Raw genomic sequence first — 12,997 nt, forward strand, 5'->3', positions numbered from 1 at the left:
TGTGCGTAGGCATACGCCCGTGATCATTTGCATATCAAAACTGCCGTGGCTGTGCGCATTCCCGCAATATGTTTGCATCATGGAAAAGCCACACCATGGCGGTAAAAACAGCAAAGATGTGTGAGGACACATCTGTACAACAGGCGGTAGTTCAACCCTGAGTCTTTTTAACCAATCAGGCTATTTCACAAAATATAAATAAATACATATTACATTTCAAAAGGGGATACCAACTGCATAAATTAATTTCCTCCTTCCTTTCATACATAGACAAAGTTCTGTGTCGTTTAAACATAAATTGTCATTAAGATTCGATTTCATAAATGGTGCAGGAAATCTTCACAAAATCACATTGTTTTTACACAAACCTACTGGCAAGACACCCTAGTTTGCATTTGTAAAAGACATTGGGGGTAATTCAGACCTGATCACTCGCTAGTGTTTTTTGCAGCGCTGCGATCAGCTCAGAACTGCGCATGCATATGCATCGCAATGCGCAGGCGCGTTGCACAGGTACAAAGCGGATTGCCGCTCAGCGATGGGTTTGTGCAAAGAATTCATTTGCACAGGCGATCGCAAGAAGATTGACAGGAAGAAGCCATTTGTGGGTGGCAACTGACCATTTTCTGGGAGTGGTTGGAAAAATGCAGGTATGTCCAAGCGTTTGCAGAGAGGGTTCCTGGTGTCAATTCCGGTCCCGGACAGGCTGAAGTGATTGCAGCTGCTGAGTAAGTCCTGGGCTACTCAGAGACTGCTACACATGCGTTCGCACACTTGTAAAGCGAAAATACACTCCCCTATGGGCGGCGACTATCTGTTCGCAGCAGTGCAAAATCCCCTAGCGTGCGATCAAGTCTGAATAAGGCCCATTGATTTAGCATTTCCTCTCTATTTCCTCACAGCTCTAGGCTAGAACTAGTTTGGCATAATCAGCCAACAAGAGATTCAGAAAAGCACAGCCTGCTCTCCAAACCTTTGTTTTCAAAGAAAATGTTCGTCCACCAAAAGGCTTGTTAATTGTCACCTATCCCCTGCTGGAGCTATGCAATTAGGATGGGGTGCTGTGAGGAGCAGAGACACAGTGCTGGATGGACTGGGTGTGGAGCGGGTGGGGTTGAACTTTGAAAGGTCAGGACAGAGGTGGAAGTAAGGAGACTGCTGCTGCTGCCACCTTTGTCATCCACTCCATAGTCACCCACTATCTCCATCTCACCCTCAGTCTCTCTCTGTCACCCACTTTCTGCCTCTCAGTCTCTCTCTGTCACCCACTTACTCCCTGTCAGCCTCAGTCTCTCCCTGTTCACCCACTTACTACTTGTCACCCTCAGACTCTCTCTGTCACCCACTTACTCCCTGTCACCCTCAGTCTCTCTCTGTCACCCACTTACTCCCTGTCACCATCAGTATCTCTCTCTGTCACACTCAGTCTCTCCCTGTCACTCATTATCGCCCTGTCAACCTCAGTCTCTCTGTCATCCTCAGTCTCTCTATCACCCACTATCTCTCTGTAACCCTCAGTCTCTCTCGCTTTCTCTCTTTGTCACCCACTATCTGCCTGTCATCCACTGCCTCCACGTCACCCACTACCTCCCCAGTCACCCACTATCTCCCTGTCACCCTCTGCCTCTCTGTCACCCTTGCTTCTCTATCACCCACTGCCTCCATGTTACCCACCATCTCCCTGCCACCCTCTTCCTTTCACCTCTGCCACCCACGTCACCTGCTGCCTCCCCAGTCATCCACTATCTGCCTGTCACCCACTGCCTCCCCGTCACCCACTAACTCCCTGTCACTCTCTGCCTTTCTCTGTCACCCTATACCATCACTCACTGTCACCCACAGCCTCCATGTCACCCTCTGCCTCCCTTTCACTCTCTTCCTTTCACTTTTACCTCTGCCTCTCTCTACCACCCACGTCACCTGCTTCTTCCCCAATCACCCACTATCTGCCTGTTACCCACTGCTTCCATGTCACCTCTGCCTCTCTCTGTCACCCACTACCTCCCCAGTCACGCACCATCTCCCTGTCACTCACTGCCTCTCCCTGTGACTCCCTACCCTCCCCCGCTGCCTCTCACTGTCACCCTCTGTCTCTCTCTCTCTGTCACCTACTCCCTTTCCTCATCATCCTTTAACTGCCACTCACTGCCTCTCCCCCTCATCTACTGCTTCTCCATTTCCCACTATCTTTCCCTGTCACCCACTGCCTCTCACTATCATCCTCTACTTCACCCACTGATTCCCCCTGGGATCACCCACTTCCTTGGCTTTACCCACTGCCTCTTACTATCACCCACTACCTTTCCATCTCCCACTATCTATCCCCATCATCCACTGCCTCTCTCCCTGCATCACTATCTCCCAATCACTCTCTCTGTCCTACCACCCTCTGCCTCCTCAAGGCATCACACTCTTCCCCATTATATGGATACTGCATTCCCTTTGAGGCCACACCCTTTGTTGAGAGGTTATACCCTTGTTGCAAGGCCAGGCCCACTTTCCCAGGGACGTTCTTGCTTTCTGTCTGGAAAAAATAATATCCACACATTTTCCCCTGTCATGGTGCGACCCCTGTCATTTTGTTCTGGATCTGCCCCTGTCTGTAGGGCATTCACTGTCCAATGCAGCCAATATGACGCTTGAAAACATTGCATCAGAGGGAAGTGTGGGCCGTTCCAGCATGCCCGACCGGTCGATATTTTTGGATCGGTCGGCCAGAGACCCTCTGCAATTATCTGATTGATCCGCTGATATCGAGCGGATCACCCAGATAATTGTAGCATGTACGCCCAGCATTAGTCATTGCTCACTTTATTTATATTGACATTATTTATCAGCAACCTTTATAGAGCCATTGCCCATGCTGGAGAGAGAGAGGAGAGAGCTGGCCCGCAGACAGCTGGGTCCCGGCGCTTGCATATTGGATCTGGCAGGTGCTGGGACCTGCGCATGTGCACAAGCATCAGCTGCAGACAATTGAAGCCGGACTGGGCTGGCAATCAGGCAAGGAGTGGCTTCAAACAGGAAGCCAGCTCTCTGCTAAATTCAGCCCGGTATGGCAGTCAGAGAGGGAGGAAACATCTCCCAACGGGACTGCCTGTCCTGCAGGTGACTGGTAGGTAGGACTTCCAATAGGAAGTGACTGGCAGTCACAGTGAAGCCACGGAGCCAGTACAATCACACAGACTGCAAATGGCTCAGCTGAGCTCAAAGAAATGGTGGATTTTATTTAGGGGGGTGACAGGGGGTTCATAAGTAAAATCTGCCAATGGTTATGAGTATTTAAAATAAATAAGAAAATAACTTATACACAACCCTTTACTCTAGAGATACAATATGTTTTATGGGTCTCAAGTCACATTTCTGGAGGCATGTCAAGAGAGTAGGTGTTGGACTTTAATGTACACTAGGTGTACCACCTAGATACACTGGTGCATTATACATCCAATTAGAGATGAGCGGGTTCGGTACGTCGAGATCCGTACCCCCCCCCCCCCCTGAATTTCACGTGGTTTACACGGGTCCGAGGCGGCTTCGGTTTTTCCCGCCTAAAACACACAAAACCTGAATGGGGGAAAACATCATCATCCCGCTGTCGAATTCTCGCGAGATTCAGATTCCATATAAGGAGCCGCACGTCGCCGCCATTTTCACTCGTGCATTGTCGATTGAGGGGAGAGAACGTGGCTACATTCTCTGCCTGAAAAGCTCAATATCTGTGCTCAGTGTGCTGCATTGTGGTGACCACCAGTATATAGTAGTACAGTACAGTAGGCCATTGTTGTATCTTGCAGCTCCGTGTCAGACTCAGTTCTAGTATCCAGATCAGTGCTCAATATCTTCTGCATTGTTGTGACCAGTATATAGTAGTACAGTGCTGCATTGTGGTGACCACCAGTATATAGTAGTAAAGTACAGTAGTCTATTGCTGTATCTTGCAGCTTCGTGTCAGACTCCGTTCTAGTATCCAGATCAGTGCTCAATATCTGCTGCATTGTTGTGACCAGTATATAGTAGTACAGTGCTGCATTGTGGTGACCACCAGTATATAGTAGTACAGTGCAGTAGACCATTACTGTATCTTGCAGCTCCATGTCACTTCTATTCTCCTGATCAGGGATCAATATCTGTACTGTATTGTGGTGACCACCAGTATTAAGTAGTACAGTGCTGCATTGTGGTGACCACCAGTATATAGTAGTACAGTACAGTAGTCCATTGCTGTATCTTGCAGCTCCGTGTCAGACTCAGTTCTATTCTCCTGATCATTGCTCAATATCTGCTGCATTGTTGTGACCAGTATATATAGTAGTACAGTGCTGCATTGTGGTGACCACCAGTATATAGTAGTACAGTACAGTAGGCCATTGCTGTATCTTGCAGCTCCGTGTCACTTCTATTCTACTGAACAGTGCTTAATATCTGTGCTCAGTGTCAGTGCTGCATTGTGGTGACTAAAAGTCCAGTGTCTTGTGCTGCATCTTGCTGCTGTAGGGTGCTGTGGTAGTGTCCTGTCACTGTGCATAGGTCATCATCATTCCAGTCACAGTGGTATCTGGTATCTATAGTGGTATCTAATTCCAGACATTACTGCCGTCTAATTCCAGATATATTACTGTCATATAATTCCACACATTAAAAAATGGAGAACAAAAATGTGGAGGGTAAAATAGGGAAAGATCAAGATCCACTTCCACCTAGTGCTGAAGCTGCTGCCAATAGTCATGGCAGAGATGATGAAATGCCATCAACGTCGTCTGCCAAGGCCGATGCCCAATGTCATAGTAGAGAGCATGTAAAATCCAAAAAACAAAAGTTCAGTGAAATGACCCAAAAATCTAAATGAAAAGCGTCTGAGGAGAAGCTTAAACTTGCCAATATGCCATTTACGACACGGTGTATGTTCCTCATGACTAGTTGATCAGCTTCACATGAGGATGGAAGCATTCATCCTCCCGCTAGAAAAATGAAAAGAGTTCAGCTGGCAAAAGCACAGCAAAGAACTGTGCGTTCTTCTAAATCACAAATCCCCAAGGAGAGTCCAATTGTGTCGGTTGCGATGCCTGACCTTCCCAACACTGGACGGGAAGAGGTGGCTCCTTCCACCATTTGCACGCCCCCTGCAAGTGCTGGAAGGAGCACCCACAGTCCAGTTCCTGATATTCAAATTGAAGATGTCACTGTTGAAGTACACCAGGATGAGGATATGGGTGTTGCTGGCGCTGAGGGGAAAATTGACCAGGAGGATTCTGATGGAGAGGTGGTTTGTTTAAGTCAGGCACCCGGGGAGACACCTGAATTATTTCAACAGAAATGCGGACAACTGGTGTCAAGCCGTGTGTTGCCTTTGTCAAGCTGTAATAAGTAGGGGTAAAGATGTTAACTACCTAGGAACATCCTCCCTTATACGTCACCTGGAGCGCATTCATCAGAAGTCATTGACAAGTTCAAAAACTTTGGGTGACAGCAGAAGCAGTCCACTGACAACTAAATCCCTTCTTCCTCTTGTACCCAAGCTCCTGCAAACCACCCCCCCAACTCCCTCAGTGTCAATTTCCTCCTTAGACAGGAACGCCAATAGTCCTGCAGGCCATGTCACTGGCAAGTCTGACGAGTCCTCTCCTGACTGGGATTCCTCCGATGGATCCTTGAGTGTAACGCCTACTGCTGCTGGCGCTGCTGTTGTTGCTGCTGGGAGTCGATCATCATCCCAGAGGGGAAGTCGGAAGACCACTTGTACTACTTCCAGTAAGCAATTGACTGTCCAACAGTCCTTTGCGAGGAAGATGAAATATCACAGCAGTCATCCTGTTGCAAAGCGGAAAACACAGGCCTTGGCAGCTGTGTTGGTGTTAGACGTGCGTCCGGTATCCGGCGTTAGTTCACAGGAACTTCGAGAATTTCTTGAGGTAGTGTGCCTCCGGTACCAAATACCATCTAGGTTCCACTTCTCTAGGCAGGCGATACCGAGAATGTACACAAATGTCAGAAAAAGAGTCACCAGTGTCCTAAAAAATGCAGTTGTACCCAATGTCCACTTAACCACGGACATGTTGACAATTGGAGCAGGGCAGACTAAGGACTATATGAATGTGACAGCCCACTGGGTAGATGTTTTGTCTCCTGCAGCAACAACAGCAGTGGCGGCACCAGTAGCAGCATCTCGCAAACGCCAACTTGTTCCTAGGCAGGCTACACTTTGTATCACTGCTTTCCATAAGAGGCACACAGCTGACAACCTCTTACAGAAACTGAGCAACATCATCGCAGATTGGCTTACCCCAATTGGACTCTCCTGGGGATTTGTGACATCAGACAACGCCACCAATATTGTGCGTGCATTACATGTGGGCAAATTCCAGCACGTCCCATGTTTTGCACATACAATTAATTTGGTGGAGCAGAATTTTTTTTTAAAACGACAGGGGCGTGCAAGAGATGCTGTCGGTGGCCTGAAGAATTGCGGGCCACTTTCGGCATTCAGCCACCACGTGCCAAAGACTGGAGCACCAGCAAACACTCCTGAACATTCCCTGCCATCAGCTGAAGCAAGAGGTGGTAACGAGGTGGAATTCAACCCTCTATATGCTTCATAGGATGGAGGAGCAGCAAAAGGCCATTCAAGCCTATACATCTGCCTACGATATAGGCAAAGGAGGGGGAATGCACCTGACTCAAACGCAGTGGAGAATGATTTCAACGTTGTGCAAGGTTCTGCAAGCCTTTGAACTTGCCACACGTGAAGTCAGTTCATGCCAGCGTGAGTCAGGTCATTCCCCTCATCAGGCTTTTGCAGAAGAAGCTGGAGAGATTGAAGGAGGAGCTAAAATGGAACAAATCCGCTAGGCATGTGGGACTTGTGGATGGAGCCCTTAATTCGCTTAACCAGGATTCACGGGTGGTCAATCTGTTGAAATCAGAGCACTACATTTTGGCTACCGTGCTCGATCCTAGGTTTAAAGCCTACGTTGTATCTCTCTTTCCGGCAGACACAAGTCTGCACATGTTCAAAGACCTCCTGCTGAGACACTTGTCAAGTCAAGCGGAACGTGACCCGCCAACAGTTCCTCCTTCATTTTCTACCGCCACTGGAGCTGCCACGAAAAGGATAACATTTCTAAAACCACCCGCTGGCGGTGATGCAGGGCAGTCAGGAGCGAAAACTGACATCTGGTCTGGACTGAAGGACCTGCCAATGATTACTGACATGTCGTCTACTGTTACTGCATATGATTCTGTCAATATTGAAAGAATGGTGGAGGATTATATGAGTGACAGCATCCAAGTAGGCACGTCAGACAGTCCGTACGTATACTGGCAGGAAAAAGAGGCAATTTGGAGGCCCTTGCACAAACTGGCTTTATTTTACCTAAGTTGCCCCCCCCCCCCTCCTCCAGCGTGTACTCTGAAAGAGTGTTTAGTGCAGCCGGGCACCTTGTCAGCGATCGGCGTACAAGGTTACTTCCACAAAATGTGGTGAAGAAGATGATGTTCATCAAAATTAATTATAATCAATTCCTCCGTGGAGACATTTACCAGCAATTGCCTCCAGAAAGTACACAGGGACCTGTGATGGTGGATTCCAGCGGGGACGAATTAATACTCTGTGAGGAGGGGGATGTACACAATGAAAGGGGTGAGGAATCGGAGGATGATGATGAGGTCGACATCTTGCCTCTGTAGAGCCAGTTTGTGCAAGGAAAGATTGATTGCTTCTTTTTTGGTGGGGGCCCAAACCAAACAGTCATTTCAGTCACAGTCGTGTGGCAGACCCTGTCACTAAAATTATGGGTTTGTTAAAGTGTGCATGTCCTGTTTATACAACATAAGGGTGGGTGGGAGGGCCCAAGGACAATTCCATCTTGCACCTCTTTTTTTATTATTTCTTTTTGCATCATGTGATGAAGTGCCATCCTGTCTGACACTGCAGTGCCACTCCTAGATGGGCCAGGTGTTTGTGCCGGCCACTTGGGTAGCTTAGCTTAGTCATCCAGCGACCTCGGTGCAAATTTTAGGACTAAAAATAATATTGTGAGGTGTTCAGAATAGACTGGAAATTAGTGGAAATTATGGTTATTTAGGTTAATAATACTATGGGATCAAAATTCTATGATTTAAGCCATTTTTGAGGGGTTTTTGAAAAAAAAACATCCAATGTTCTTAGTAAATGAGACCCATTCTACTGTTTATAAAACATTCAATTTATATATAAAATAGACTCCTTTCTATTTAAAGGACGGACATCTCTGATGACTATGGACTGGAGATAACTGTATTTTAATATGCTTTAGAAATTGTTGTGCATGTTACAGTTCTACTGAGAGACATTAAACTGATTTCCAGTGTTCGTCATGCTGGAGGTAATGTCTAGTGTCTGTTATTCTGTATGTATGTCAAAAGTACAGCAATATTTTCTTGCTTTGTAGTCTGAAGTGCAATTCTCTGGGAAGGGCTTTGATAGACAAACACACACATGGGGCATCACCACTGTTCCTTGCCCAAGGCAGCATAAAATCAACACTGCTGGCTGTATTTTTATTTGGTGTGCTTGAAAATGTAATTTACTGAGGACTGCTATCTACTTGTGTGTGCCTTTCATCAGCCAACTGGCAACGGTTAGGTCGCTTCACTGGGGCTGCACAAGTTGGCATCAATAGTTTACAATGAACAGTTAGCTTTTTGTTTCTCACATCCTGCTTCCGGATCCTGACCATCGCTAGGAGACCAGGACGCCGGTGCGCAGCTTCAGTACATCCTGGTCCTAGCCGTCACTAGGAGACCGGGATGCCAGTAGCTGCTCCATTTAATCATGTCAGTTTGTCAGTAGCTGCTTTCTACATGCTGCCTTACAGCTGCAGCTTGTAATCGGTAGGCTTGTCTCTCAGGAGACTTGGTGATTAGTCTTTATGTGTGTTAAAAGCATACATGCCAACATTCTGGCTGCCTCCTCCTGGAGGAGCAGCCAGGTCGGCTCAGCAGGGAGGTGTAACCGGGAGGAACAGGGGGTGTGACCACGAAATCACATTATCATGGCCCCGCCCCCACTACACTATGCCAAGATTACCGGAATAGTGGGGCAGGGACGCAAAACGTGTCATCGGCACCCCCGCTGCTGGGGATACTTTAGTGCTTCCCCAGGGGGTGTGGGGGCTTGGCTGCCAGCCGGGAGACTTGCCAACTCTTCCGGGTGGCTGGGAGCGCCACCCGATTTTCAGGAGCCTCCTGGCCATTCCGGCAGAGTAGGTAAGTATGGTTAAAAGGCACTCAGGCCTTCACCTCCTGGTTCAGTTATAGCTTAGTTCCCTGGTGTTTAGCTTGCTGATCCCTGTCTATCCAGCCTGAAGTCCTGTCCAGCTGTAGTCCTGAACCCTGTTTGTCTTTCCAGTCTGAATTCCTGTCTTGCTGTAGCCCTGAACCCTGTTTGTCTTTCCAGCCTGAAACCATGTCCTGCTGTAGTTTTTGAAACCCTCTCTGTTTATCCAGCCTTATTTATGTACTCCTTCCATTAACCCTGTCATTGCCGTGACTGTTTGGGGGATATTCAATTGTTTGAAACGTCAGTTGGGTGTCTGTTTTTTCCTATCTAATAGACAAGAAAAAAAACAGACACCCAACTGACTTTTCAAACACTTAAATTCCCCCCCATTATATCAGTTCTATTCTAGGTTTATGTGTGTTTTTGTTTGTACTTCATCTACTCCAGCCATTACGCCTGCGATCACCTTGTTATTTGTATAAGCCCCTATTATCCTGAGTTTAAAACCTGGCAGCATCTCAATACTGGTGAGATCATCCATTTCTATGGGAAAAGGCGGCTGTTATAGGCAGAAGACCTCTGTAGCATGATTCTAGGGGCCTTATGCAAATATTCTGGTGTACTATAATAACACTCTTGAGAAGATTTTAGGTGTGGCTGGGGTACCCTAATCACAAGGTGAACTGGTGCAGAAGTACAGAACACACAAGTCACATGTGATTCCTCCCATATTGCAGGTGGAGTTGGTTATGGATGACCGTTGGTTGGGAGACCACTGGTCACCATACCGACGCCGGGATCCCGGAGTTGAGGTTGCCAGCTGGGGGAGACGCAAGGTCAATAAAGCACCTTGCGGGCTCACTGCGCTTGCCACAGTTTCTCATCCCAGTCTTTGGGTGGACACCCACAAATGGGAAATAGTCCCTGTCAGTCGGCATGCCCACTGTCAGTATTTCACCCATGCGGGATGCCGGTAGGGTTGGACTGGCCCACAGGGGAAACCCCTGGTGGGCTCCACTGCCAGGGATCCCCACTGCCCTCTCTATGGATCAGGTTCCAGACTGTGGACTTGAATTATACATTATACATATGTCACATTATACTGCACAGTACCGGTGGCGGATCCAGCGGGTGGCGATGGAAGCGATCGCCCCCCGTAACACACACAGCCAACCTCGCCCACTTGCTGTTTGAAGCAGAGGTCGCATCACGGGATCTGGCCGGGAGTGCGGGACTTGGCCATGCTGAGATGGCGGCGCCGCCGGGTGATCGCTGGAGCTGGTGGCGATGGCCGGGACCTGGCCGCGGTAGCCACACTAGCCAGGCTAAGAAAATGCCAGGTGGGCGGGGGAGCTGCAGGCGCCAGTGGCGGCATGGAGCTATAGACTCCAACGTACGGGCTGGAAGCAGGACGGGAGTCCGACAGCACTAGGCCACTAGCTGTAAGATATGGGTTTATGCGGGTGGACAGTGCTGGCTTGCCGGGAGACAGAGGGAAGTGGGGTTGCTACGAGAGAAGGGACTGCATACTGATGACTGCGCTGGGGGTGGTAGGGGGGCTGCTGTTGCCTCAGTTCCTAGCTGTATGAAAGGGTATTGACTAGGGAGACAGTGCCAGCTGTGTGGGGGGGAGAGAGGGGTTTGCATGGTGCTCACAGCTCTGGGGTGGTAAGGGGCGCTGAACTGCAGACTCTCCCTCCTGCCACCAGCAGAGTCAGGTAATGCTGGAGAGAGGTGACTATCACAAAAGTAGGTGGACACTGCTGGTTTTTATTTATTTTGTTCTATTTCTTGTTAATTAATAGTCTATGTTTTTTTCCCTTAAATTTTTGTTTAAAATGGGAGGGGCAGAACTAAGTTGGAGGAGCTATGCATAGAGGGGAGGAGTCCATATCCTTAAACTGCCCCCCCTAAAAGGGAAGTCTAGATCCGCCACTGCACAGTACTGTGGTATATTCTCTACAGTGCATTGCTATTAATCTGGTACATTATCATGAAGCACTAGCAGCATATACCAGGGACGTGCAGTCAGGGGAGGCAGTGCCTCCCCTGTCACTGCTCCCCTGTCACTGTTGATTAAAATAATATAAAGAAGATACATAAGACACATATTCTGTGTCATATGTATCTTCTTAATATTATTCTAATAAAGTTAGCCTATGAAATTACTTTGGGAGGCACTCATAACAAGTGCCTCCCGTACACAGTGAAAACGGGGATGCAGCGGGGGGCGGGGCCAAACACTGGGCTTTAAAAGCCCATTAGAAAGAGAGAGGACAGCGGCACTTAAACAAGTGCCTCGCTGACAGCCTGAAATGGGCTTTCAGGCATGACAGCTGTGATTGGACAGCAGATCCAGCAGTGGATCCGCTGGTCCAATCACCCAGAGGTGGTGGGAGAAGCGGAGGCGGGACCCGGCAGTGACTGCGAGCTGTCCCGGCAGTCACTGTGAGCAGCGGTGGCCCGGGAATCCCGACACTGGAGAGAATGCTGCGGCGGTGGCCCTGTCTTGTTCCTGCTCCTCCACCCTCCCAGGCAGCAGCAGCATCTCCGGTGAGAGAGGTGCGCGGGGGGGGGGGGGGGCAGGCGGGCTGGTGTAGAGAGATTTACAACCCGCTGTGCAGCCCGGCGGCTCAAGGGCCAGCACTGGCGTGCGCACGGTTGCCGGGGGGGCTTGTGGGGTGGTCGTGTTAGGGGAAGAGATCTACAACCCGCAGTGCGGTTAGATCAGCCGCGCGAGTACGAGGGGGCCCCATAATGATTTCAATCTCAGCAGGAGACGGCAGTGGCACTACAGTAATGAAAAAGCTAAAAAACTACAGCTCCCAGCAACCTTTGTTGCAGGAAGCTCCCGTTTATTTTCTGTTTCATCACTGTAGTGTGATACGCAGGGGCAGATTGGGCCGGTCCAAATGGCGCCAACCCTCAGTAGCCTTCCGGCCATCTTGTACCTCCCACCACCCTGGAGCCGCACCCGCACTGCCCACCCACCATTGTTCTGGCCTCATCGTCCACCGGATCCTGGCTCCCAGAAGGTGAGGGCGGCTAAAGGAGACACAGACACATAGAAGGGGGAGAGGACATACACATGGAGAGACATAGAATGAAGGGGTGGGGGAGGGGGAGACACAGACTGAAGTGGGGGGATTTTTGACACAGAGTGAATGAAAGGGGGGGTAGAGAGACACAGGCAGAACATGATTGCAGAGCAGATAGACACAGTTGGGAGATGATGTGCTGAGAGACGACACGGGGGTGGGAGGGGAGATGATATTGCTGAGAGGCAACACAGGTAGGAGTTGATGTGGAGACGCAAGGGAGAAACTCATAATGTGTGGGGTAATGTGAATGTGGCTCATACTGTGTGGCGTATTGTGAATTTCTGCTCATACTGTGTGGCGTAATGTGAATTTCTGCTCATACTGTGTGGCGTAATGTGAATTTCTGCTCATACTGTGGGGTGTAATGTGAATTCAGGCTCATACTGTGTGGTGTAATGTGAATTTCGGCTCATACTGTGTGGCGTAATGTGAATTTCTGCTCATACTGTGTGGCGTAATGTGAATTTCGGCTCATACTGTGTGGCGTAATGTGAATTTCGGCTCATACTGTGTGGCGTAATGGGAATTTCGGCTCATACTGTGTGGTGTAATGTGAATTTCGGCTCATACTGTGTGGCGTAATGTGAATTTCGGCTCATACTGTGTGGTATAATCAAAATCAGGGTGTAGGTGCTGGGGG

Source organism: Pseudophryne corroboree, chromosome 4 (assembly GCF_028390025.1).
Source record: "Pseudophryne corroboree isolate aPseCor3 chromosome 4, aPseCor3.hap2, whole genome shotgun sequence".
Taxonomy (NCBI): domain Eukaryota; kingdom Metazoa; phylum Chordata; class Amphibia; order Anura; family Myobatrachidae; genus Pseudophryne; species Pseudophryne corroboree.